Source organism: Pelophylax lessonae (genome assembly GCF_965119305.1).
Source record: "Pelophylax lessonae genome assembly, chromosome: 2".
NCBI lineage: Eukaryota > Metazoa > Chordata > Amphibia > Anura > Ranidae > Pelophylax > Pelophylax lessonae.
In genome coordinates this window covers 242764260-242791013 of record NC_138769.1, presented here as the reverse complement: position 1 = coordinate 242791013, position 26754 = coordinate 242764260, and positions in this window count along the sequence as shown.

The following is a 26754-nucleotide window of genomic DNA, read 5'->3' as shown; positions in this document are numbered from 1 at the left end:
TATTTGCAGGACTTTGCAGAAGGACTAGGAGAAAACCTTAAGTGCAAATGCTCTTATAATAAGGTGCTGCAACACATTTTTTTTTTAATAGCAGAGCATCTTTTTTATATATAACAACCAGCTTGCTTTAAATTATTGTTGTTTATTTTCGACTGCCAGAGCAGTCACTAGCTGTTAATTAACCCCCGTTGAGTTTTGGGCACTCTATATAGATTCTGTAATCCCCCCAAATAGGATCTTTTGGGGATCTGGGTGATGAATGCAGCTGCAGCAGCATGTCTTGTAGGGCTGCAATGGTGTACTTCAATTACATTATTGCAAATGGTACCTTACACTACCATTATGGGTATAGTTGTGTATAGATGTTGCCATTTGATTCATAATTTGCGGCACCTACAGCAGAAGACCTAGTTTATTTCTTTTATAGAAGAATAGAAGGAGTGTGCAAATAATTGGCTTAGGTTTTTGTTCTAAAAAAAATGTACTACAAAAATTCTATGTATTTATTCCAATGCAGGTATGGGGAACTAAACTAAAACATTGAGATATATATATATATATATATATATATATATATATATATATATATATATATATATATAGTGACGGTATGCGAGGTGAGGTAGTAGATAATCGCTATATTTCACCTCGCATACGTTCTGTAGTGAGAGACTGAACCGGAATCCGGCCCGGGTTTTTTCAGCCTCTGTGACAGGCTAGGTCCCGGTCCAGAGATTGTGGGTCACCTGAGTCCATTCTCAGGTGGACTTTAACCTCTTGCCTTCTGTGCACTTAAACACCCTTCCCATCCAGGCCAATTTTCAGCTTTCAGCGCTGTCACACTTTGAATGACAATTGCGCGGTCATGCTACACTGTACCCATTTGAAATTTTTATCATTTTTTTCACACAAATAGAGCTTTCTTTTGGTGGTATTTAATCATCTCTGGGTTTTTTATTTTTTACAAAAAAAAAGAATAAAGACAAAAAATTTTGAAAAAAAAAAAAGTTTTTCTTATTTTCTGCGAGTAAATTTTGAAAATAAATTTTTCTCCTTCACTGATGTGCGCTGATGAGGCGGCACTGATGGGCACTGATAGGCTGCACTGATGGGCACTGATGAGGTGGCACTTATGGGCACTGATGAGGAGGTACTAATATGAGCACTGATAGGCGGCACTGATAGGCGGCACTGAGAGGCGGCACTGAGAGGCGGCACTGATGAGCACTGATAGGCGGCACTGCTGGGCACTGATAGGCGGCACTGCTGGGCACTGAGAGGTGGCACTGCTGGGCACTGACAGGTGGCACTGCTGGGCACTGAGAGGCGGCACTGAGAGGCGGCACTGATGGGCACTGATAGGCGGCACTGATGGGCACTGGCGGATGGCACTGGACACTGACGGGTGGCACTGATGAGCGGCACTGATGGGCAGCACCATCAGTGCCCACACTCAGTGCCCATAGTGCTGCCAGTCAGTGCTCATCAGTGCCTAGATGAACAGGCACTGATGGGCACTGACTAGCAGCACTATGGGCACTGATTGTGGGCATTGATGGGGGGCACTGATGGCGGGCACTGTGGGCACTGATGGGGGGGCACTGTGTGTGTATTTTTACCTTGTGTAATCAGGGCACTGGTGATCGGTGCCCTGATTACATTCTCCTGTGTCCCCGGCGCTGTGAGGCTCCCCCTCCTTCCTCACACTACAGGCTCCGTGTGAGGAAGGAGCGCCGGCGATGAGAGATGATCTCATATGTTTACATATGAGATCATCGCTCATTGGACGGCCAGATCACGTGGTGAATGGCCGCTGTGATTGGCCATTCACCACGATCTGTGATCGGCCGTGTCCAGATTTTCCCCGCAGCGCGCTCGCGGGAGCGCGCTGGGGGCGTGTCACTGGGAGGCCGTTTAAAAACGGCCTCCCGAAAATTCGAGTCCGCGCTGCAGCCGTATATAGGCTGTAGCGCGGATGGGGGGTGGTTAAATGAACAGGAAGAGAGCACAGAAATGCTCTGGCCTGAGACTCAGAAGGGAATCTGAGAGAGGAGCTCTTTTTGGACTTTGAAAGAAAAGGTTTGCTTTACCATATATTTTGTGGGTGATGGGGACCAGCCCCACACTGTATAGTGAGGAAAATTCCTGTATAGTTTAGCGCCGGACGGCAAGGATTTATTTTACTGTTTTGTTATTTTTTTTCATATGTGCAAACCTCTGCTGAATAAAGCTGGCAACCCACCAGACTTTTAAGAAATTACCTGTATGCTAGTCTTATTTTCCTGGAAAAGGTGATCCCTGCAAGCTAATCTCCCACAATATATATATATACTGTACATATACACACACATTAATTATATTTTCAAAAGTATTGGGGTGCCTGCCTTTGCACGCACATGGACTTTAATGGCATCCCAGTCTTAGTCCGTAGGGTTCAATATTGAGTTGGCCCACCCTTTGCAGCTTTATCAGCTTCAACTCTCATGGGGAAGTTATCCACAAGGTTTAGGAATGTGTCTATGGGAATGTTTGACCATTCTTACAGAAGAGCATTTTTTGAGGTCAGGCACTGATATTGATCGAGAAGGCCTGGCTCACAGTCTTAGCTCTAATTCATTCTAAAGGTGTTCTATAGGGTTCCACCCCAAACTCACTCATCAATGTCTTTATGGACCTAGCTTTGTGCATGGACTAAGACTGGAATGCCGTTACAGTTCATGTGTGTGTAAAGGCAGGCATCCCTAATAGACTTTTTCTTGATAAGGGCCAACCAATATTGATAGATATTGTACCATATGAAATGGAAGAGGCAATGACAAAACTGTTGCAGCATTAGAAAGCAAACTTCTTTCCTGCCCGACTACATTTCAAAAGCCTATAGGCACATAAAACCCGGTGCCCTAAACCCTAACCCCCCCACTAAGAAATGCAGAATATTTGCAGTATATGCAGGAGGAATGTTATCTGATGTCAATGTAAAGGAGCCTTACAGTGTCACAAAACACACTTTAGCCCCCGTTCACATCGGCCCGATTTGACATGCCAAATTGGAGTCTATTGCTGGCAATGACACTGATCGACGCCACAAAGTCGGCGTCGCACTGATTCCCAAAAGTAGCTCCTGCACTACTTTTGGCAACTTCGCTGGCGATTTCAATAGACCTCTGTGCATGAACCCGCACAGATGTCTCTCAAATCCCCCCCCAAAGATGGACTGAAATGCCGGTTTGAAATTGTGCAAGTTCAGCTGAACTCGCATGATTTCAAACCTGCATTCAGTGTGAATCTAGGCTCAATCCTACACCACAGCAGTGGTGTATTTAGGTTTTGTGCTGCCCTAGGCCAGACTAAACTTGTGCACCCCCTAATTTAAATAACATACCAACAGGTAGCAATGTGATCACTTTATGGGGGTGCCAGACTGATTTGCCTCCTGGACCCTGCCCTCTGGCCCAATTTGCCCCATAAGACTGGCACTATACTAAAAGAGTAGTGCAAGCCGGTGGGGACCTTTTTTGTGCAGGAGCCAGGAAGAGGCTGATTTTTTTTATTCAGTGCAGGGTGCATCTTTTTTGCTGCCCCCCTGCAAAGTGCCGCCCTAGGCCTGGGCCTTGTCGGCCTAGGCCAAGATACAGCACTGCACCACAGCCAGATTTTAAGACTTAATAAGACTGTTAGTAAAGCTTATCCTTGTCAGTGTTGTCTATGCTCAGTGTTGCTTGATGCAGAAGGAATTTCATCATGGAAAAACATTGTGAGGTCAGAAGCTGAGAGGTCACTTTGGTTTTCAAAGACACTGTTAGGCTTCTTTCACATGGGCAGTGCGCCTGACGGAGTCCGTTCTGCTTAGCGGGGGATCAATCTGCCGATCCTCTCTGAGCAGGCGAAACACAGCTCAGTCTCCACTCTGTGTGCAGAGCCGGAGCTGTCAGATCCCCTTTCTCCTCTATGGGGAGATTGGATGAGAACGATCCACATGTCCGTTCTCATCCGATCCTATCCTATCCGATCCTCCAGACGGATGGAAAATAGGGTTTCCATCCATCCGGATTTCACGGACAGGATCGGATCATATAGCAGCGGGTGTCAGTGGAGATGTCTGCCTGAAAAACTGACCGGCGGATCAGATCAGAAAGTCCATGTGAAAGAGGCCTTAGAATTTCTGGCTGAAACAGAGCTGCTGAACATTTATTGGGACTGCACACCTGAATAGTTTGTTAGTTTGTGCCTAAATTAAAAATTAAACTTAAAGGTGCAGAGTAATTTTTTAGCTGAAAGTATCTGTAAAGGTTTTGTAATGGTGAAAATAAATATAACACCATTCAACGAGATGACATACTGGAAGCTTAGGTCATGTTTTGGCCATGCTATATACTGATTAATGTTCCAGGCTAAAAAAGGCTTTAAAGCGGTTGTATACTGCCGGAAAAAAATAAATAAAAAAACCATGCAAGACAAAAACATAATGAGCTGGTATGCATCACATACTAGCTCATTATGAAATACTTACCTTAAAAACGAAGCCCCGACACGGACCCCGGACACCGCTGTGGGAGCTGACATGCTCCCTCAGCGTCTCTTCCGGGTTCGGCGGCTCCGCGCTGTGAGTGGCCAGAGCCGCGATGACGTCACTCCCGCACGGGAGTCACTTTCCGGCAAATGCCTGGCAAGGAACTCTGAAGGCCCGCTGGACCTTCAGAGCGCATGCGCCGCTAGCGTCAGCAGCTGCATGCAGGGCACATATCTCCTAAACCGTGCAGGTTTAGGAGATATTAATTGTACCTACAGGTAAGCCTTATTATAAAAAAAAAAATAACTATACTGCCGCTTTAAATGAATCTGAGGTTTGCAAAAAACAGTAACAAAACAAAGAAAGCGATTGGAATGTGATTGTTGTTTATTCTCTGCACACTGCTTACAAGCATACATTCTAAATAAATAACCAGTTCCATTTAACGATGCCACGCTCAACTGACAACTGCTGTATGTGTTTTTGTACATTTGTATGCACCCTGCTATCCAGAATCCTCAAGGAAATCAAAATTACAGCCGTCGGCTTGCTTGTCTTTTCAGATGATATAGTTAGATTGACATAAAAATGTAGGATGAATGCACCCGTCATGTTACTGATTTCTTGTCCAGAAGTCTCAGATCTTATCTATTAATTACGTATGATTTGCCAATGGAAAAGTAAAAGTGTTACTGTGGAATTTTACTTCTGGAACAATATACACTGATCCTTTGTACATTGGGAGAACACCAGAGGTAAAAGACAATCTTCCAAGTAACACCTGCCAGTATGTCTAAAACTGATTTCCCTAAAAACAATTCTGTGCAAATTAGCATTTTGTACATTCACATTAGCTATGTCATTGTGCAAGAGAAAATAAAAAAAACATCTCAGTGGTATTAAGGAGAATGGCACTTTGTAATGCATAACAAATAGCATGGCAGCATGAGCATGCATTTAAATCCGCATACAACCACATGTTCACAGGCTTGTGACAAGGTGAGGTCAGTGAAACTGATATCCATTTGAAGGCTATTTAGAAATGTGCCTGTTCTAGTATCTTTCAAATTTTACAGCCAGAGCAGCAGTAATTCAACAAACCAGTTCTTTTTCAGTACCCAGTTAGTTCAATTACTTCCTGCAAGTTTGACAGGAGATGCAATGTCCGTTAATAGAAAAAGACGTGACAAATCTGTCAAGAAACAATGCCATGGGAAAGGAATTTGCCTCCAGCAAGTTGCATTTTGTGGATTAGCAAATCAGTAACATTACTCCAGGCAGCGTTACATTAAAAACACGGGAGCATGAAATCCCCTGCAAAGCGCCCACATGTGTTATATGTTTTAAGACTCTGAATGTACAAAAATACATATTGATCTGCCAGGCATGCAGTTCATAAACGCTGTTTTGGGCCGACAACACACAGTATTGTTTGTGGTATCAGCCCTGCTATGTTGTCTTTTGCTAAAATGTTCAAACCATCACACTTCTCTTATCTCTACAACACAGACAGTAATTATTCTGTAGTCCAAGATAAGAACTAGAGGGGCAAATTAGACTCCCTGAGATAACACAGGATGTGTGAACAGACAACGGATAGCTCTGAATTTCTGACATGAACAACTAGAGATGGGAAGGCTTGGAAAACAGAATAATTGGGGAAAAAAAATGAATTTTTTTCCGTTTTTTTTTTTTTTTTTCAAACCCGTTTTTTGTTTTTTTCCCATAACAATTGAGGGAAAGGGCTGCTATGGCAGAGCAAAGAATTAGTAATTTGGAAGGTGTGATGCATCCTTTGGAGGGATCGATGCAGCATATGTTAAAAGAAGTGGCAGCTCACACTGAAAAGTTGGGGGATATTAAAGACCGCCTAAGACGTAATAATGTGCGCTTTGTCAGATTTCCTGAAGGAGTGGAAGGCAAACAACCTGAGGATTTCCTTGAACTGTGGCTGAAAGATAACATGGTGGATTCTACTTTCTCTCATTTGTTTGCTATAGAAAGAGCTCATCGCATACATACCCTCTTGGGCTCCTTTACCAGGTGCACAGCCGCGACCATTGATTGCCCGCATACTTCACTTCAGGGATCGAGAAAATATACTGAAAATTGCAAGAGGAATAGGAGAGATAAAATATAATGGCAATCATATTTCCATTTATCCTGACTTTTCTGCGGCTACGCAGAAACAACGCACTAGTTTTGTGCATGTCAAAAAGAGGTTGCGAGAATATCAGATGGTATACAGTATGATATACCCCGCCAAACTGCGGGTGGTGGATGGGAGCAGGGTACACTTCTTCACCACTCTAATGGAAGCCTCTTGATGGTTGGATGCTAGAATGCTGGCTGCAAACCGCTGACTGGCCTGTTCACATTGGTAGTAGGATGAAACACGGACATAAATTACACTCTCTCTGCCCACTATATGTTACTTGTTTCAGCTTCTTATATGCTTTTTATGGTGGCGGGGATGTCTCCTTCCATTTACAGTTGCCTGCTGGATGCACTGGGAACAAGATGTTTTATGGTTACTCTGCAGACTACTGTATTATGTTACAACCTGGAGAAATATCTTGATTCTGATTGCTCAATCTGGTTGCTGGGCCTGTGCTGTTGAACCCACTGGTGGATATAAGGATGGTTATCATATGACTCTTGTTCTGTTGCATGGGTCCCGTGCTGAACAGATGGTTCCTGAAACTCTTTTAGTAAACCCTATTATAGAGCGACACCTGTTTTGGGATATTTATCATCATCTTTAGAAAGGTTTTTTTTTTTTTTGTTCTGGAAGAAGAAATTTTTCTTCTGCGGTAAATATTTCTGGACAAACTGGTATTCACACAGGGCACTCATGTTCTTGTTTGGGCATGCTCGGTGCTAGGTAGACACTTACATCTATAGAAGACCTTTTGGCCCCTGAGATCATAAAAAAAAAAATTGGTTATGGGATGTAAGCATTCAACATGTTGGGGTTGTGTGCCGGGAGGGAAGGGAAGGGTTTTAGTTGATCTCAATTGTTCAGAGTGTGCAGCTCCCTCATCTCAAAATATGGATGTGCGGAGGGGGAGGGGGGGAGGTTTTACCAGTGACCACGGGATCTTGATAGGAGGTGTACAGTCCTAATGAGCATGGTTGTCATAACTGTTCTCATGTGACTTACATATACAATGGCACACAGGATAAAGCTGATGTCCCGGAATGTCCGGGGCATCAACTCTAGAATTAAGCGCTCATTAGTATTTGATTATATTAAAAGGTACAAACCTCATATTATAATGTTACAGGAGACCCACTTGCAGGGATCTAGGGTCACGGCACTGAAAAGAGCAAATGTTATTCAAGTTATACATGCTGAGTATTCTACCTATGCTAGGGGGGTTGCCATCCTGATCTCCAAGGCTGTGAATCTACGTGTCCTGCAATTTAAGATTGATTCGAAGGGTAGATTTGCTATCCTGGAATGTAACATTTTAGACACCTATGTGACAATAGTGAGTGTACATATCCCGCCTCCATTCTCTTTTCAAATATTGGAGGAAATTCTTGCTGCAACTATACTAATCGCGAAAGGACCAGTGCTATTCCTATATTCCTAGGGGACTTTAATGTTGTATCTGATGTAGCTATGGACAGGCAGGGATGTGTATCGGGATCCCCCCCTTCACTCTCTCCATGGCTGGAGAGATATGCCCTTGTGGATGTTTGGAGATCCAGAAATCCAGGGATTAAAGAATTCTCTTGCCATTCAGAAACACATAAAATGCATTCAAGAATAGATATGGTATTAGCAACCTCTGAAGGTGCATCTTTCGTACATGGTGTCAAATATCTACCTAGGGCCATATCGGATCATTCCCCTATGGAGGTTATGCTGCATCTAGGCCCAAAAACCTGGGATAAAGCATTGGCGTGTGAACGCTTCCTTGTTACAGGAGGAATGTATTAAAATGAAATGCCAAACTGCCATTTCTCATTATTGGGTGGAAAATGGGGCAGATACTACCGTCTCCACGCAATGGGAGGCGTTCAAGGCGACTCTAAGGGGGACTTTTATTAAGGAGGTCAATGATTTTTCTAGAGCCTTGGGCTTGGCTATTGTACAGGCTGAGGAACGCGTCACTGAGGCGGAATGCTCCTATGTAAGGGATTCCTCTCCCAACAATTCTAAATTGTGGCAGGAATGCACAATAACCTATCATTTACTCTTAACAGAACAAACTAGCAAAGATTAGAGATGTATAGAACTGTTCGCCGGCGAACAGTTCCCGGCGAACTTAGCATGTTCGCGTTCGCCGCTGCCGGCGAACATATGCGATGTTCGGTCCGCCCCCCATAAGACATCATTGAGGCAAACTTTGACCCTGAACTTTACAGTCAGCAGACACATTTCCAGCCAATCAGCATACCTCCCTCCCACACCCTCCCACCTCCTATAAATAAGCAAGGGCAGCATCCATCTTAGATCATTCTGAAGCAGTGTGTGTAGTGAGAGTAGGGAGAGAGCTGCTGCTGCTGCTGCTGCTGCTGCTGCTGCTGTTAAGCTAGGGACAGTTAGTCAGTGTTCCTGGTCTTGCAGTGTTCTTGGTCCACTACTGCTGTAATATCAGCACCCCAAAAAGCCCTTCTAAGGGCTGGTATTTGTGTTTTTTTTTTTATATATATATATATATATATATATATATATATATATATATATATATATATATATACCTAGCGTCCCCAAAAGCCCTTTTAAGGGCTGGTAATTGAGTTGTTTCTTCTTATATATATATATATATATCTATATCTATCTAGTGTCCCCAAAAGCCCTTTTAAGGGCTGGTAATTGAGGATTTTTTTTATTTATATATATACATATATATATATATATAGTATAGTATAGGGCTGGTAAGGTAATAGAGTTTTTTCTTTATATATATATCTATATATATCTATTGTACACTGCAGTTGCCTGCCCGCTGTGTGTGAGAGGCCACAGACCTACCACAGACTGTACTGTGTGCACACCACACTCATTTCGGGTGGCACAGGCACAGTACCTGGCATTTTAAAAAATATATTTTTTTTCCTCTGTCATAATTGCAGTGAGTGCTGTGTCAGGTCCACAGAGTGCACTGTACCCACTGCAGTGCACTGCCCACCACTGATATATATACGGTGGCACAGCATCTTGTTGCAATAAATTGAAAAAAAAAAATATTTTTTATTATTGCAGTTGCCTGGGCTGCCAGTTGCTGTCAGGTCCACAGAGTGTACTGTGCCCACTGCAGTGCCACTGTGTGCCCACCCACCACTGATATATAAGGTGGCACAGCAGCTTGCAAAGTAAAAAAAAATATATATAATTTTTAATTGCAGTTGCCTGGGTGCCAGTGACTGCTGTCAGGTCCACAGAGAGTGTACTGTGCCACTGCCCACCCACCACTGATATATAAGGTGGCACAGCAGCTTGCAAAGTAAAATAAAATATATTTTTTTAAAATTGCAGTTGCCTGGGTGCCAGTGACTGCTGTCAGGTCCACAGAGAGTGTACTGTGCCACTGCCCACCCACCACTGATATATAAGGTGGCACAGCAGCTTGCAAAGTAAAATAAAATATATATTTTTTAAAATTGCAGTTGCCTGGGTGCCAGTGACTGCTGTCAGGTCCACAGAGAGTGTACTGTGCCACTGCCCACCCACCACTGATATATAAGGTGGCACAGCAGCTTGCAAAGTAAAATAAAATATATATTTTTTAAAATTGCAGTTGCCTAGGTGCCAGTGACTGCTGTCAGGTCCACAGAGAGTGTACTGTGCCACTGCCCACCCACCACTGATATATAAGGTGGCACAGCAGCTTGCCAAGTAAAAAAAATATATATATTTTTTAATTGCAGTTGCCTGAGTGCCAGTGACTGTCAGGTCCACAGAGTGTACTGTACCCACTGCCCAACACTCCTATAGGGTGGCACAGCACCTTGCACTCATAGTACACAACACATTAAAAAAGAAAATGACAGGCAGAGGCAGGCCACCCCGCAAGGGCCGTCGTGGTCGTGGTGCTGTGATTTCCTTAGGCCCTAGAATAATGCCCAGTGTTCAGAGGCCACCACAGACCCTGAACTCAAAAAATTCTGAGGCCATAGTTGACTGGCTTACACAAGACACCCAATCGTCTACAGCTTCCGCTCGGAACCCTAATGCACCATCCTCCTCCAGCTCAGCTTCGGGCACCTCTCAATTTACCACTCGCCAGCCCGCTGGCACCACCACCAACACTAGCACCACAGCCGCTTCACTTGATCCGTCAGAGGAGTTATTTTCACATCAGTTGGAAGAAATAAGTGATGCGCAACTATTAGTGCCAGAGGATGTAGATAACGGGGATATGTCTCAGTCAGGCAGCATTATACACATGGACGTACATTGTGATGATGATGATGTTGTACCTGCTGCTGCTGCCTTTGCTGAGTTGTCAAGTGAAGCGGCTGATGATGACGATGTGTCTGTGGATGTCACCTGGGTGCCTGCTCGAAGAGCAGAAGAAGAGGGGGAAAGTTCAGATGGGGAGACAGAGAGGAGGAGGAGACGAGTTGGAAGCAGGGGGAGGAGGTCATCGCAAGGAGCTAGTTGCGCAGTCAGACAGAATGTAGATTCGGCACCCGGGGTCAGCCAGACAGCACGCCAATCAACGCAAGCTGTTGCCACCACCAGAATGCCGTCCTTGCAAAGCTCAGCAGTGTGGCATTTTTTTTGTGTGTCTGCCTCTGATATCAGCGATGCCATTTGTAACCTGTGCCAAAAGAAACTGAGTCGTGGGAAGTCCAACACCCACCTAGGTACAACTGCTTTGCGAAGGCACATGATCTCACATCACAAACGCCTATGGGATCAACACATGAGTAAAAGCAGCACACAAACTGAAAGCCACCATCCTCCTCCTGGTCCAGCATCTTCAGCCACGTCAACCACTGCTGTCCTCCATGCCCCCTATCAACAACCCGCCCCTCCGCCTCTCACCTTCAGCAGTTCCTGCTCGTCACCTGCCCACAGTCAGGTGTCTGTCAAGGAAATGTTTGAGCGTAAAAAGCCAATCTCGCAGAGTCACCCCCTTGCCCGGCGTCTGACAGCTGGCTTGTCGGAACTCTTAGCCCGCCAGCTTTTACCATACAAGCTGGTGGAGTCTGAGGCCTTCAAAAAATTTGTCGCTATTGGGACACCGCAGTGGAACGTACCCGGCCGAAATTATTTTTCACAAAAGGCAATCCCCAACCTGTACTCTATTGTGGAAAAGGAAATCATGTCACGTCTGGCACACAGTGTTGGGGCAAGGGTCCATCTGACCACTGATAGCTGGTCTGCAAAGCACGGTCAGGGCAGGTATATAACGTACACTGCGCATTGGGTAAACCTGCTGGCGGCTGCCAAGCATGGAATGCGTGGCTCTGCTGCAGAGGAGTTGGTGACACCGCCACGACTTGCAGGCAGGCCTGCTGCCACCTCCTCTACTCCTCCTACTCCATCCTCTTTGCTAACCTCCTCGGCTGAGTCCTCTTCTGGTGTTGCGTCTTGCTCCACACCAACTGCACCCCCCCAGCTCCCCAGGGGCTATTCCACATGCCGGATACGACAGTGTCACGCTGTCTTGGGGTTGACTTGCCTGAAAGCAGAGAGTCACACCGGACCAGCACTACTGTCCGCCCTGAACGCACAGGTGGATCAGTGGCTGACCCCGCACCAACTGGAGATCGGCAAAGTGGTGTGTGACAACGGGAGCAATTTGTTGGCGGCATTGAATTTGGGCAAGTTGACACATGTGCCGTGCATGGCACATGTGTTGAATCTGATTGTGCAACGTTTTGTGCAGAAGTACCCAGGCTTACAGGACGTCCTCAAGCAGGCCAGGAAGGTGTGTGGCCATTTCAGGCGTTCCTACACGGCCATGGCGCACTTTGCAGATATTCAGCGGCGAAACAACATGCCAGTGAGGCGCTTGATTTGCGACAGCCCGACACGTTGGAATTCAACACTGCTAATGTTCGACCGCCTGCTCCAACAAGAAAAAGCGGTCAACGAGTATTTGTATGACCGGGGTGCTAGGACAGCCTCTGCGGAGCTGGGTATTTTTTTGCCACGTTACTGGACGCTCATGCGCAATGCCTGTAGGCTCATGCGTCCTTTTGAGGAGGTGACAAACCTAGTGAGTCGCACTGAAGGCACCATCAGCGACATCATCCCATATGTTTTTTTCCTGGAGCGTGCCCTGCGAAGAGTGCTGGATCAGGCCGTAGATGAGCGTGAAGAGGAAGAGGAAGAGTTTTGGTCACCATCACCACCACCAGAAACAGCCTTACCATCGATTGCTGGACCTGCGGCAACACTGGAAGAGGAGTGTGAGGAAGAGGAGTCAGAGGAGGAATGTGGCTTTGAGGAGGAGGAACACCAACCACAGCAGGCATCCCAGGGTGCTCGTTGTCACCTATCTGGTACCCGTGGTGTTGTACGTGGCTGGGGGGAAGAACACACCTTCAATGACATCAGTGAGGACGAGGAATTGGACATGAGTAGCTCGGCATCCAACCTTGTGCAAATGGGGTCTTTCATGCTGTCATGCCTGTTGAGAGACCCTCGTATAAAAAGGCTGAAGGAGAACGACCTGTACTGGGTGGCCACGCTACTAGACCCCCGGTATAAGCAGAAAGTCTGTGATATGTTACCCAATTACCGGCAGTCGCAAAGGATGCAGCAGCTACAAAATAAGTTAAAAACTATGCTTTACACAGCGTATAAGGGTGATGTCACAGCACAACGGGAATCCAACAGGGGAAGAGGTGAAAGTAATCCTCCTCCTACCACCACAACCACGCCGGCAAGGACAGGACGCTTTACAGACGTCTTGTTGATGGAGGACATGCGGAGCTTTTTTAGTCCTATGCATCGCCACAGCCCTTCGGGGTCCACCCTCAGAGAACGACTCGACCGACAGGTAGCAGACTACCTTGCCTTAACTGCAGATATCGACACTCTGAGGAGCGATGAACCCCTTGACTACTGGGTGTGCATGCTTGACCTGTGGCCTGAGCTATCCCAATTTGCCATTGAACTTCTGGCCTGCCCCGCTTCAAGTGTGCTGTCAGAAAGGACCTTCAGCGCAGCAGGAGGTATTGTCACTGAGAAGAGAAGTCGCCTAGGTCAAAAAAGTCTTGATTACCTCACGTTTATTAAGATGAATGAGGCATGGATCCCGAAGGGACTGACAGTGGGGGATGCATTTGACTAAAAAAGGCCTGGTGATGACTGAGATGCCTTGGCCTAAAAATGGTCCACACGCTGCTGTATATAATCATTCTCTGCATGCCGGATGACTTACGTGACGTCTCCGCCACCAACTACGGTTCAAGCCGCAATGTTTTAGTGCACTTTCTGCCTTAAAACCTCAATTTTTCAGGCCGCTGCTACAGCAGCGGCTGCAACAATACCTACTTTTTCATGCATGTGTACATGCCTAATTTTTCTGGCCTCTGGTGCTACACTGTGGCTGCAAAAAAACAAAAAAAAAGGCACATACATGTGTCAATTCCCCTTCGTGATCGTTACCTTGTCGTGGTGAAGGGGCTTGCGTATCACAATGAAGCGATCACCTCTAGGATTGTGTTGGCACACCCCAGATGATAAGGTCGTTGCTTCATTGTGTACAGACCAAAAGCGATCCGCAGGATAATTTTTCATAAAAAAAAACATTCATTTTCTTTCATTCTTTCTGCGGAGCTGGGTATTTTTTGGCCGCGTTACTGAATGCTCATGAACAATGGCTGTAGGCTCATGCGTCCTTTTGTGGAGATGACAACCCTGGTGGTCAGTCGAACCCAAGGCAACATCATCGACCTCATCCCATATGCGTTTTTTCTGGAGCGTGCCCTGCGAAGAGTACTGGATCAGGCTGTAGATGAGCATGAAGAGGAAGAGTTGTGGTCCTCATCACCACCAGAAGCAGCCTTGTCGTTGTCAATTGCTGGACCTGTGGCAACGCAGAGAGAGGAGTCTGAAGAAGAGAAGTCAGAGGAGGAAGGTGGCTTTGAGGAGGTGGAATACCAGCCACAGCAGGCGTCCCAGGGGGCTTGTTCTCACCTTTCGGGGACCCTTGGTGTTGTATGTGGCTGGGTGGAGGAAGAGACCTTCAATGATGTCAGTGAGGACAAGGAACGGGACATGGCTAGCTTGGTATCCAACCTTGTGCAAATGGGGAGTTTGCGGTTGTGCAAATGGACTGACTGACTGTTAAACGGGGAGTTTGGTCTGTCAGAGTTTGGTCTGTCACTTTGAAGCGGGCGACGGGCGTAACCCTTACACTACTTGACCGATAAAACATCATACCTGATCGTATTCACACACTGGATGTTTTAGTGCTGGTTTACACTGCCGCTACCACTAAAGTAGCGTCGCTTCCAGTGCGACTTTGGCGCGACTTAGCGCGACTTTGGCGCGACCTCATCGCGAGGCGACTTTTTATTTGGCCAATCACAATATCATGTTTTGTGACCGTCACCTAATTTCCTTTTCCTGTTTTTTGTTTTACATATTTCCCCATGTGTGCAGTGTTGTCTGTGTCATAGCTCAACTGATAGGCATGTTTGCCTTGGCATATCATATTTCAGCTTGCCAGAAAGAAAAAAAGACAGCTGGAAAGACACTGCATTAGTTTTCTACTAAAAATCATAAGAAAAATGCTGTTTTTTTTGGGTTGTGGACATACTACAGAGCTGAAACTTGACAGGTACACTTTTTAGACCCCCCAGACACTAAATACAAAAAATGACATGCCTGCCTAAAAAAATGCCCGCTAAATGCCTGCAAGAAAAAAAGCCAGCCGCAGAGAAGCCATATTCCTGAAAATATAAGAAAAATGCTGTTTTTTAGGGGTTCTGGACATGCTACAGAGCTGAAACTTAACAGGTACACTTTTTAGACCCCCCAGACACTAAATACAAAAAATTACATGCCTGGCTAAAAAAATGCCCGCTAAATGCCTGCAAGAGAAAAAGCCAGCCGCAGAGAAGCCATATTCCTGAAAATATAAGAAAAATGCTGTTTTTTAGGGGTTCTGGACATGCTACAGAGCTGAAACTTGACAGGTACACTTTTTAGACCCCCCAGACACTAAATACAAAAAATGACATGCCTGCCTAAAAAAATGCCCGATAAATGCCTGCAAGAGAAAAAGCCAGCCGCAGAGAAGCCATATTCCTGAAAATATAAGACAAATGCTGTTTTTTAGGGGTTCTGGACATGCTACAGAGCTGAAACTTCACAGGTACACTTTTTAGACCCCCCAGATGCTAAATCCAAAGAAATTTTTTATTTTTATTTTTTTTTAATTTTTCCAATAATTGGCTCTCTATCAAAAAATTATAATTTTTAAGAACTTTTTTTTGCGTGATCCCTCTCCGGCATGCCACAGTCCAGGTGTTAGTCCCCTTGAAACAACTTTTCCATCACTATTGTGGCCAGAAAGAGTCCCTGTGTGTTTTAAAATTCGCCTGCCTATTGAAGTCTATGGCGGTTCGCCCGGTTCACCGGTTCGCGAACATTTGCCGATGTTCGCGTTCGCCGTTCGCGAACGGCGAATTTTAGGTTCGCGACATCACTAGCAAAGATCAACTACATCAGTATAGACGCCTTTTTTAAATGGGGAATAAAAACTAACGTCTTTTAGCTTTTTCAGCTAGACCGTCGTATGCCCCGGTCTCTGTTCTGAGAATTAGAGATTCAGGAGGAGTCATTGTAGAGGACCCTCAGGAGATACTGAACACCTTTGTGGAGTTTTATGGGGCTCTATATCAATCTCAAAATAAGAAGACAACTGAGGACATTGTAAGATACCTTTACAATATATCTCTACCTAGGTTACACAAAACGGAGAGGGAAAATCTAGATCAAGATATAACACAGGAGGAAATTTGCTCTGCTATTGCTATTTTTAAACCTCATAAGTCTCCTGGCTTAGATGGGTTTCCAACTGAATGGTATCAACTGTATAAGGATACTTTGGTGCCATATTTAAATAAGGCATATACCGCTGCTAGGAAGGAAGGTGTACTACTACAATCTGTGAAGGAAGCCAATATTGTAGTCCTACCGAAACCGGGTAAGGATCCCTTAGAATGTGAATCCTACAGGCCATTTCTCCCTGATCAATGCGGATATAAAGATCTTAGCAAAGATATTAGCAAGTAGACTACAATCAGTGAATCACTAGATTGGTTGGGTCAGATCAAACTAGTTTTATACAGGGAAGATCTGCCCAAATAAACCTCAGGAGACTTTTCATTCATTTGCAAGTAAAACATGATAACGTGGCCAGCAGAGTAATAGCGTCTTTGGATACAAAAAAAGCTTTTGATTCGGTAGAATGGGGCTACCTTTTCGCACTTCTCCACAGATTGGGATTTGGCCCCAGGTTTATTTCCTGGGTCCAACTTCTATATTGTGAACCTAGGCCAGAATAAGGGTTAATGGGTATATCTCTGAGTCGTTTAAGATATATAGAGGCACTAGGCAGGGGTGTCCCTTGTCTCCCCTCTTATTTGCACTGGCCATTTAGCCCTTGGCCGCAAAGGTGAGGGAAGATGAGAATATTAGAGGCCTGCAGATAGGGGATCTGGAGAAACGTGTCTCTCTATATGCTTTTATATCTGAATGATCCAGGGCACTCATTGTCGGTAGCCTTCATGATGATACAGGAATTTGGGAATAATTCTGGATTTCATATCAATTGGTCGAAGTCCATGCTGTACCCCCTGGATCCCTAACCCAATTTGGTGGTGCCTACCTGGTGCCCCATTGTCATGTCTGATAGATTTAAATATTTAGAGATCAACATTCAGTTACCACTGCAGAGTTTTTTGGAGGTAAACCTATGTCCAACTATCAGGATGTTCAAGGACGAGATTCAAAAATGGAAGGATCTCCCATTGACATTGCTAGGCAGAGTAAATTTATTTAAAATTATTTTTTTACCAAAGTTTTTGTATGTCCTATCCAAATGTTTATACCTAGGAAGCTTTTCAGATATATTAACTCTTTGATCACTTCATTTTTGTGGGGGTCTTGGGTACCACGGGTGTCTCTAGACATTTTGCAACTCCCGGTGGATCGGGTGGTCTGGCACTACTGGTTCTTTGAGTATATTATTTTGCATCTCAGTTGGTTTATATCCATTGGTGGATGTTTCTGCAGCTCAATAATGTAGTGATAGCCACTGAGTCCTCCAGTGAAGCTCTGCTGAACTTCTTTTACATGGGAGAGGAGCCCACACCGGGGGTAGGACCATACTAAGGGCTGCTAAACGCTTCCTAGGGATGTGTATTGGACGTATCTCTGATAAACCCCTACATTTATCACCTAATGCTCCACTATGGTTAAATCCATGCTGAACAAATTTTTTAAACTGGAGGATGGCTATAGGTGGTCCCAGTTAGGGATCAAATATCTCCATCAATTATATGATGCGAAAAAGAAAAAAGATAGCCCTAGCGGGACTTTGTATGAGGTGGATGCAATAGTCACTGGGAGTAAAAGAGTAGGTTTTATTCTCAAATTAAATTATATAATAAATATATGTACATGACCACAAACATAGTAACAAGACATATAGGGCATGTTGAATATAGGAGCAAAATGACAGCATGGTAGCATATTAAACATAATAAAAGCATAACAACATCAATATTGCATGACGATAAATATTCTGTATTGGAAACTCTACGCGTTTCGTGGGTCCTTACGACCACTCATCAGGAGTATACGAACAGATCTATCTGAAAGTGATTAAAAGAGATGTCAGTGTCCGCTATGTCTTATGTTGGCAAGTAAATGTGGAGTTTCAAAAGATGTGTGTCTGTCCCAAATGGGGAAACTGCACTTACTTCTGGCTGCATCAGACTGGTGAACGCTACCATGAAGTGGGGGTAAATTCGTCTGATCCGGGAGCTGAAGGGGCAAAGATATGCCGCAGTTAAGCGGAGAGTCAGGCTGGCAAACATGTGTAGTGAAAAAGAGTGAATCAGAGTGGGTGACATGACACTGGCTGAGAACACACAAATAAATAAATGAGTATATCATTATATCATAAGTATATCAGTATGTCATGAGTATATCAGTAAATCATAAGTATATCAGTATATCATAATGTAGAGGTATATACTGTATCCCAAGGTAATACCACAAGGAAAGAGTATTTATGTATGAAAGTGTGTTCCAGCAAGACCAGTGTCAGAATCATGAGGAGGAGAAAGCAAACAAAAAAGGGGAAAAAAAGGAGAGAAGGAAACTAAAGACCCAAGAGAAAGTGCTGGTCTCTGTGCATCTGATGAACCGAAAAAATAGCAGAAGTGCTGTGTCACAAAAGATAGAGTGAAGAAAGTGAGTGGGCTGGTCTGGTTAAAAAGCATCAATAGATTATGACATGTTTGGAGTTGCACAGGGATAATAATGATGCAAAGTAACAATGTTATGGAAATTAATTCAAATTGAAACAAATAAAGAAACCATGAGGGTATTGACATCATTGAGTAGTGCCTGTGCTTAGGCAAAAGTAACCAGAGAGAGTGAAAGTAACAAAGAGGAGTGAAAAATCATTGAGTGAGAATGTCCCTGAGTTGGGAGCTCCAGACAGGGCAAGAGAGCATGGAGTAGAAGGGACAAAGAGTGCCATGACCAAAGATGTGTCCAAGGGAAGAGAAGAAGAAAGAAAAAAAGTAGAATATTGAGGAAGGCAAGAAGCATGAAATAGTGGGATGTGAAGAGAGGTTGTTTCTCACCTGAATGTCCGCACAGGCTGCATGCAAATCCCGTCCCTAACGCTATGTGAGCGGTAGGAAAGACACAGACCATGGGCTCGTGTTAGTCAACATGGAAAGAGCCAGCAGAGGCTGGCAACCATGACCGTGGATTTGGAAACACCGCCAACACGTGCAAACGCAGCAGTAGCAGCGGTACACGTGATCAGCTGGAACATGACGCCGATATATAGGTGGCTCCTCCCGTGGGAGGGGAGGAGACAGCAAGGGAGAGCGATCTCCCTATAATATATCGCAGCTCCCAGAGCAGATCCAAACCCACCACTAGAGGGAGCGCATACACCAGTGAGATTAAATGTCAAATGGCATCTGCAAAAAATATGGTATGAGTTGATGGTATGAGTATTGTATATACATATAAATAAAGATAAAAATTAGACTTCTTGGATCCATACTAGAGCATTGTATGCGACGGACTACAGCAGTGTAGGACCATAGGTCGGGCAGTGGGTGTCTTCCACCCAGGGGTTAATAGTCAAGAGAGAGTGGTCCAACACTAGCAATTGTAAACACTTCCATCCCTATTAGTTGCGAAAAAGAAAAAAGATAGCCCTAGCGGGACTTTGTATGAGGTGGATGCAATAGTCACTGGGAGTAAAAGAGTAGGTTTTATTCTCAAATTAAATTATATAATAAATATATGTACACGACCACAAACATAGTAACAAGACATATAGGGCATGTTGAATATAGTAGCAAAATGACAGCATGGTAGCATATTAAACATAATAAAAGCATAACAACATCAATATTGCATGACGATAAATATTCTGTATTGGAAACTCTACGCGTTTCGTGGGTCCTTACGACCACTCATCAGGAGTATACGAATAGATCTATCTGAAAGTAATCAAAAGAGATGTCAGTGTCCGCTATGTCTTATGTTGGCCAGTAAATGTGGAGTTTCAAAAGATGTGTGTCTGTCCCAAATGGGGAAACTGCACTTACTTCTGGCTGTATCAGACTGGTGAACGCTACCATGAAGTGGGGGTAAGTTCGTCTGATCCGGGAGCTGAAGGGGCAAAGATATGCCGCAGTTAAGCGGAGAGTCAGGCTGGCAAACATGTGTAGTGAAAAAGAGTGAATCAGAGTGGGTGACATGACACTGGCTGAGAACACACAAATAAATAAATGAGTATATCATTATATCATAAGTATATCAGTATGTCATGAGTATATCAGTAAATCATAAGTATATCAGTATATCATAATGTAGAGGTATATACTGTATCCCAAGGTAATACCACAAGGAAAGAGTATTTATGTATGAAAGTGTGTTCCAGCAAGACCAGTGTCAGAATCATGAGGAGGAGAAAGCAAACAAAAATTTGTTTGTACCCGCAATTGTTCCCCGCTGAGAGAGAAGGACGGTCAGCTAATGTAAACACAGCTGACCATTCTTCTCTCTGCAATGATTACAGCGTGCCTGTGATCCTTCTATGTAGGATTACAGGTCTCTGTGATCATTTCACAAGCCCCCCCCCCCCCCACAGTTAGAATCACTCCCCTAGGCTCACATTTAACCCCTTGATCAGCCACAGTATTAACCCCTTCCCTGCCAGTGTAATTATTACAATAACAGTGTATATTTATAGCACTGATTGTAGTAATGTCACTGGTCCCCCCAAAAGTGTCAAAAAAATAGCAGAAAGTGAAACATATTTTTTTTTTCCAGAATTGTCGCTCTTTTTTTGTTTATAGCGCAAAAAAATAAAAATCACAGAGGTTATCAAATACCACCAAAAGAAAGCTCTGTTTATGAGAAAAAAGGGACATCAATTTTATTTAGATATATCGTCGCACGACCGCGCAATTGTTCATTAAATTAACGCAGTGCCGAATCGCAAAAAATTGCCTGGTCATTAAAGGGGAAAATCCTTCTGGTCCAAAAGTGGTTAAGGGATATGTATTGTAATTTCTTGGGAGCTGGTGGCCCACATACACTTTGGCATATATATATACGGAAGAGATTATATATGGAAATGTAAGATGGTGGGGGGAGAAGCACACTCCGAAACAAACAAAATGAGAAGTTTTTTCTTTTATTTTCTTGGTTTAAATAAAAAGAAATAAAGAAACAAAGGGAGCCTCTTGTACACCTGCAATTGTTTTAATGAGAATTTTGTACAAATTTGACAAATATGGTAACTGTAATGTTATATTTACAATTTGCATTTTCTTCTTTCTATATGGGTCTTCCCCTGTTGTTGTGCAGTTGGCAATAAAAACCTTTTAAAAATACTTTTCCTTATATCAGGTCAACTATACTCCTTTGTTCCATAGTATTAGTGACATGCTGAAACGCTGGAAGAATCATCCTATTTCATGATTGGGTAGGATAAATGTTTTGAAAATGTCCATTATGCCTAAACTGCTGTATTTTTTTGAAACACTTCCGGTGACGGTGCCTATGTCTCAACTCAAACTGCTTAAACACTGGTTTCTAGACTTTATCTGGAATGGCAAGGCTCACTGAATTGCTCGTTTGGTGGTTTTTGCTCCTAGAAATCAAGGAGGATTGGGAGCCCCAGGTGTCCTTAAATACTATTATGGCACCCATCAGGCGCCTCCTGGTCTTCCCAAACGCCCCCGAACAGATGGTCAGCGATAGAGATGGAATCCCTGTATCCAGATCATCCCTGTTCCGTGATCTGGTCTCCCTCTCTCCATCAAGATCCTAGACTACTTGGGTTATGTCTAGCCCTGATGCTTTTTACCTTGAAAATCTGGCATTTGTGCTCTGCCAAGTTCTCTCTCTCATTGCACACATCCCTCTATCAAATGTGCTTTTTAATCCCCTCATTCCAGATAGCTTATCCCACAACTGGATGGAACCCTGGGCTCAGGCTACATTGCTCCAGCTCTGTCACTATGTCCTTCTAGTTACTCTGAGATTATTTACCTTCACAGACATTCAAGCAAAGTATTACATGCCCAAGCATATGTTCTTTTCTTACGCTCAAATAAAGCACTACCTCGCTACACTTTCTCCCTCTTTGACACTGCCCAAGCCAACCACTCTTGGGTATCTTTGTGCCCAGGGCCCGCTTTAACTACAATTAATCTCCTCTACTGATAAAATCCTCCACAAAGTACCCCTTTTAACTAAAGACATACATAATTACATGTGTAAATGGTCCTCAACACTTCAGTGCCCTATTTCTCTATCTTGCTGGGCCAAGATATGGTGGTCCTCATCTTAACCCTCCAGATGTGTGGCGTAGAGAGAGACAGCTTTTAAAGTGTTATTGTTCTGGTACAGAACACCTGAAGTGATACACCGCCAAGACCCTTCACTTTCATCTCTATGCTGGCACTATGGTAAGGCAAAGGGTACCTACTATAAAATGTTTTGGCAATGTGAACATAAAGGCCATTTTTGGGAAATGGTGATGTCTCTTATCCAACAGATACTAGAGGTATCACTTCCACTGGACCCAATACATTGCCTGCTAGGCCTTCCATTTTCTGACATTGGCAAACTCCCAAACAAAGTAGCTTCATATATCTTATTAGCAGTCAAGAGAACTATTTTGGTACACTGGCTGACCTCTACACCTCCTTCCTAAACCCAACTCCTACATAGTATTACAGAGATTTGTCTATGGTCTAAGGTGACATCGTATGAGGATGGCATTTTGCCTCTCCATGCCTCCATTTCTTTGAATTGCAACCCCTGGTGTATGTTTATAGACTTTTTTTTAAAAAAACATATCTTTTTTTTTTTTTTTTTAATTTTATATTTTTCTGTATAAGGTCTACTATACAAGATCCTTATTGATGTACTCTTTTGGTGTAAACTCAATACCTATGAACGAGTTTTTTATTTTATTTTTTTTTTCGTGCCACAATTTGCTTTGTTTATTACTGTTTTTCCATTGTAATATGATTTCTTTTATCTTGCATACTTTGTATACTTGAAAACTCTCAATAAAAATACAATAAAAAAAAAATCCCACATTTTGAGTTAGCCCCAGAACAGTAATAGAGGGGAAATCTTCCAATAGAGACACTAGTTCTGGTGATCTGAGGGTCCCCAAGAAGATCCTGTAATTTTTAGAGATTTACCATCACTTCCTGTTTGGCTATGGGACAGGAAATAAAGAGAAATCTTCGCAATGGGACATAAATGGTGAAAAAAAAAATCTGACAGGGATTATATTCCTTCATTGTTCTATCGAAAATTAAAAAAAAAGTTTTGTCTATAATTCTACTTTAATACTTGCAATTAAATTTCTAATGCAGTATTTAGTTAATTTAACCCTCATTTCTTAAAGTTTGGATAGGCGGTCTGTAAAGTTCATATATGTTTGGCAGAATCAAATTGTATGTATAGTTAAAAGTTTTTTTTTTTCCAGAACTTAAAAGAAATTAGCATTCACAAGAATTTAAAATCCCTATTTACATAGTTTTGTGAAGGATAGCACAGTACCTTGCAGCATGGATGAATTTAAATTGATTTGTTTATCCTTTGCTGAAATGAGAGAAGAATACAAAGATCTGAAGATTTTAAGCTCCAGTAACTAGCTTGCTTTTAGGTGAACTCATTTTTAACCACTTGAAGACCAGCTTGTTAAACACTTTTCCTGTCCAGTCCATATTTAGGTTTTCAGCACTGTGATATTTGGGCTAACAGTTACTCCACCACAGTTAGTCATGCACCACTGAACGCAAATAACATTTTTTATAATTTTTTTTAGACAGTTAGCTCTTTTTTATATATTTAATGACCACTGGAGTTTTTATTCATTTACTATATAAAGAAAAAAAGACCATACTTTTTAAGAATAAAAGGGTTTCTTTTTGTTTCTGTAATAAAACTTTGCATTGCAAAGATATAATTTTTCTTCATAAATTTAGGCCACAATGTATTCTGCTACATGTCGATGTTTAACCACCTCCCATCTGCGCTATAGACGAAAGGCGGCTACAGCGTGGGCTCACATTGCCAGGAGAGCGTCTATAGGCGTCCTTCTGTGATTGTGCTTCTCGCGTGCCCCTTGCTGCGTGCATCGGCACCGATCTGTGATCGCTGTGTCCTTCAGAAATAAAAGTGGATTTAATTTCACAAAGTTGTCATCTTAACAAGTTATGTCTCACACATAGAGATGTGGCGAACCTAAAATTTGCCGTTCGCGAACCCTAACCTCCGCAAATGTTCGCGAACCGGGCAAACCGCCATAGACTTCAATAGGCAGGCGAATTTTAAAACCCACAGGGACTTTTTCTGGCCACAATAGTGATGGAAAAGTTGTTTCAAGGGGACTAACACCTGGACTGTGGCATGCCGGAGGGGAATCCATGGCAAAACTCCCGTGGAAAATTACGTAGTTGACGCAGAGTCGGGTTTTAATCCATAAAGGGCATAAATCACCTAACATTCCTAAATTGTTTGGAATAACGTGCTTTAAAACATCCAGTGTGTGTATACGATCAGGTATGATGTTGTATCAATCAGGTAGTGTACAGTACAGTCTGTGGGCCTGACACTCACTGGCAGGCAACTATAAAAAATATATTTTTTTTTATTTGCAAGGTGCTGTGTCACCGTATATATGAGTGGTGGGCACTGCAGTGGGCACAGTACACTCTGTGGACCTGACACTCACTGGCAGGCCAGGCAACTGCAATTATAAAAAATATATATTTTTTTAATTTGCAAGGTGCTGTGCCCCCGTATAAATCAGTGGTGGGCACTGCAGTGGGCACAGTACACTATGTGGACCTGACACTCACTGGCAGCCGGCAGGCAACTGCAATTATGAAAGAGGAAAAAAAAAATTATTTTTTAAACTGCAAGGTACTGTGCCACCCCATATGAGTGTGGTGTGCACACAGTACAGTCTGCGGTGGGTCTGTGGCCTCTCACACATGGCGGGCAGGCAACTGCACAATATATATATATATATATATATATATATAAAAAATTGACTGAAATACCAGCCCTAAAAAGGGCTTTTTGGGGTGCTGTCAGGATGCTGTCCTTACAGCAGGAGTGGACCGAGAACACTATCTAACAATTGTTCCTATTAACCACTTTACGACCGGCGCACGACGATCTACGTCGGCACTCAGCCCCGGCCAGGCAAACTGACGTAGGCCTACGTCAGCACAATTTGCCGGCCCTGTGCGCGCTCCCGCGCGTCCCCGCCGCCGATGATGACTCGATTGGGTTCAGAACCGATCAGTCATCAGGTCCAGGCCAATCATTTTTGGTCTGGACCTGTTGATCGGTCCTGCCCAATCAGATCATCCTCTAAGCCTGTGAAATGTAAACACAGGCTTAGAGGAGATGTGCCCTCCCCCCACAACGGTCTTTTTGGATCCAGCGTGAGAGGAGAGCACATCTTACTGTGAGTACTGCACCAAGCACACCCACACACAGTTAGATAGGCACATTTCACCCCCGATCGCCCCCCCAATTAACCCCTACAGCACCTGACACAACACACACTATATACAGCATATAGCATATACCTATATACCTGTATAAGTGTGATTTGTGAACAGGTGTAGCCCTTGCGACCCCCCCTTTTCCACTCAAATTACCCCCCACCCCCCCCTAATAAAGATTTAACCCACTGATCCCCCCTGAACCCCCCCTGATCACCGCCGTTAACCCCTACACCCTCTGTCACATCAGCACTAATACAAACGCAATATACGGTGTTATTGTATTTTTGTATTAGTGTCATTGTGATCAGAATTAGCGCAGGCGACTAAGTTTCTGTCCCAAGAAGGTTTAGGGTCCCCGCCACCCGCCCAATAAAGATTTAAGCCCCTGACCCCCCCCTGATCACCCCTACACCCCCTGCCATAACACACACCGTATACAGTATATAGCATTTTGCTATATACCCGTATAAGTGTGATTTGTGGTCAGGTCTAGCGCTTGCGACCCCCCTTTTTCCACTTGAATTACCCGCCACCCCCCCTAATAAAGATTTAAGCCCCTGATCCCACCTGATCCCCCCCTGATCACCGCTAGTTAACCCCTACACCCTCTGTCACATCAGCACTAATACAAACGTAATATACTGTGTTTTTGTATTTTTGTATTAGTGTCATTGTGATCAGAATTAGCGCAGGCGACTAAGTTTGTGTCCCAAGCAGGTTTAGGGTCCCCCCCACCCGCCCAATAAAGATTTAATCCCCTGATCCCCTCCTGATCACCCCTACACCCCCTGCCACAACGCACACTGTATACAGTATATAGCATTTTCTATATACCCGTATAAGTGTGACTTGTGACCAGGTTTAGCGCTTGCCACCGTTCCTTTTATCCTTAGGATACCCGCCAGTCCCTTCCAATAAAGATTTAAACCCCTGATCCCCCCCTGATCACATCCCGTTAACCCCTACACCCTCTGTCACATTAGCACTAATACACACATAATATA